The 2,387-nt window shown below is 37.2% G+C and overlaps 1 pseudogene; it reads right to left on the reverse strand.

Annotated features, from left to right (window-relative positions):
* Positions 1 to 674: 674 nt before the first annotated feature.
* LOC131656134 (zinc finger CCCH domain-containing protein 29-like) lies at positions 675 to 2,030 on the reverse strand (annotated as a pseudogene).
* Between the last annotated feature and the right edge of the window lie 357 nt (positions 2,031 to 2,387).

Genomic DNA, 2,387 nt, shown 5'->3' on the forward strand with positions numbered 1-2,387 from the left:
GTGTATCAATTGTTTTGAGAGTTCTTGATAATTGGTTACTAAAAGGAGGGATGTGTTTATAAACCACCTTACGGCCGCCTCCTTGAAAGGGCTTGACAAGAGCTTGCACTTCAATTAGTCGAAGGCACTCATGATCTCCATCTGTGTGTTAATGGTGGCAATGAGTTACTAGGGTTCGTTCTTCCAATCAAATTTCACAAGCGACGATGGTTTGAAGTTGTTTAGTACTGTAGCGCCCCATGATCTCATCTTCTAACTAGAAATCTTCGTGGTATCGCTCCTGGAAGGTCGGGACATTTTCTGCAAAAGCCTAGTTGAAGCGGAGCAGCTCGTCCAGAGCAACTTACATCTCTATAAAGGTCTCATAGTTGTTGGTCGGTGTTGCTAGTTGTGGTGTCGTGTCACCATCTATGTTACAGTAAAGGAAAGAATTGAAAGAAGAATAAAGGAAAATTTATGAATAACCATCATAGGGTTCTATTAGTGATAGATGATAGGTTTTACAAGTAAACTCTTCTATCTCTATAATATAGAAGAAGGACACCATTTATAGAGAGACTTAACAATTATCCAAAAACCAAGGAGAGCCAAGCCAAAACAGAAAATCGATTACTATGCTGAAAGTGACAGTTAATAACAGAATAATCTAACTAACTAATTTGTCTTAGGTATCATTGTGTAAAATTTCTTTCCTTGAGCAAGAAGAAAATATACATGTACAACTCACTGGACTAGCCTGAAATTCTTTATTAGCAACACCTATCTTCTTATATCTAACTATAATGTTATGTAATTTGAATGCTAACAACATTTCAATTAACAATTAAATAAATCAATAGGCAATTTATGCAACAATCTGCTCTGCCCATGATGATGACATTTGTTTATAGAGACCATAATGTTGTTTCTCAGCACCAAATATCTCAGAACTTTCAGAAGAAACCAAAGAATGAACCCAAGAGACATCCGGTTCAACATATTCTGGCTGTGACACTCTTACCATAGTATTCCTAAACCCAAAAGAAGCAGATTTTTTGAATTTGTTCAGATCATCCCCATCATGTGAATTGCAGTCAGACAATCCATAGTTCATCCTTCTGTTGTATTCAGAAACACTGATATGGTGTCGTGCCACACCGCGGTCCATAAAACTTTGGCTTCGTGTTGCAAAGGCTGAAGATCTTGAGTTCATCACTGTTGCAGCCATAGCAGCAGATGAATCAAATCCTAAAGCTGGTGATTTTCTTGCAGGAGAGGAAACAAAGTTGTTGAAAGGATAACTTGCTTGAACATGGTTCCTGTTTTGATTCAACTGAAGCCTACTCATAGATTGCGGTTGAATAGGAGTCGAAGGTTGCATAGAAACGCTATGTAACAGGTCCGTTTCTTGATACAAATCCCTTGCACTCAAAGCACTTTTCAGCTGCCTATTAGGAAGCTGCAATGAAGGTGGAGTAAGGTTGATTTCATTCTGCCACAAGTTTCCACTGTTGGGAGTTGAAACATTTGAAGTTGGTAAAGACTCTTGTGAAGGCATAGCTGAACCAGTAGAAGCATACAAAGGCCTCAACTCTTCATGTTTGTGTGCAAAGAAACACACTTTTCTCGAACATCTTATCTCGTCTTTGCAAAGTCTTGTTCTGTATTGTAAAGGATGGAGCAAGGACTCAAAAACACCATGTGAATATTCACATGCATCTTTGTTCTGGCATGTCCCTTTGCGAAACTCGGGGCAGGGAACACAGCTATAGAGGTACTTCTTTGGATCTCTCCTTCTAGCATTCTCACCTGGATGAACAAATGGACACTGAGTCCAATCATGAGAGTAACCCCTTGACCAAGTCTTGACCTTGAAACTATACATTCTAAACTCATCCGTTCCAAAAACACCATTGTTTATATCAGGCAATGATATATCAATAGGATACTCTTTCTTTTCGCTGCCTAATAATTCTTTTGAAATAAGCACAGGAAATTTCTGCTTTATTATTTCATCAAGGGAATTAACATCAGCTCCAGCATCAATTAAGAGCTTGACAATCTCTTGGGTTGATTCAGAGCCACCAGCAAGAGCACAATGTAAACAGTAATAGTCTCCAGCTTTCGGCAATGATTTTTTTTAATTCTTTGGCATGTATGAAATTTAAGTTGGGTACAGGTAACTTTAGTGTAATTTGTATTAAAATTTTAATTTATTTTAAAAATAAAATAAAAAATGATGCTGTGTTGAATCATAGTATTCGATTGGCTAAGGGTACTGGTATCCAACTAAACTCAAATGTACCGAGTGTTCTTTTTTTTTTTTTTGTTTTGATACATTTAAATGATCCTTTAATTTTATGAAATGAAATAAATTAGTCTTTAGTAGTGTATGTGATCACAAGAGG

The sequence above is a fragment of the Vicia villosa genome, linkage group LG3, assembly GCF_029867415.1.
Source record: "Vicia villosa cultivar HV-30 ecotype Madison, WI linkage group LG3, Vvil1.0, whole genome shotgun sequence".
NCBI classification, from domain to species: domain Eukaryota; kingdom Viridiplantae; phylum Streptophyta; class Magnoliopsida; order Fabales; family Fabaceae; genus Vicia; species Vicia villosa.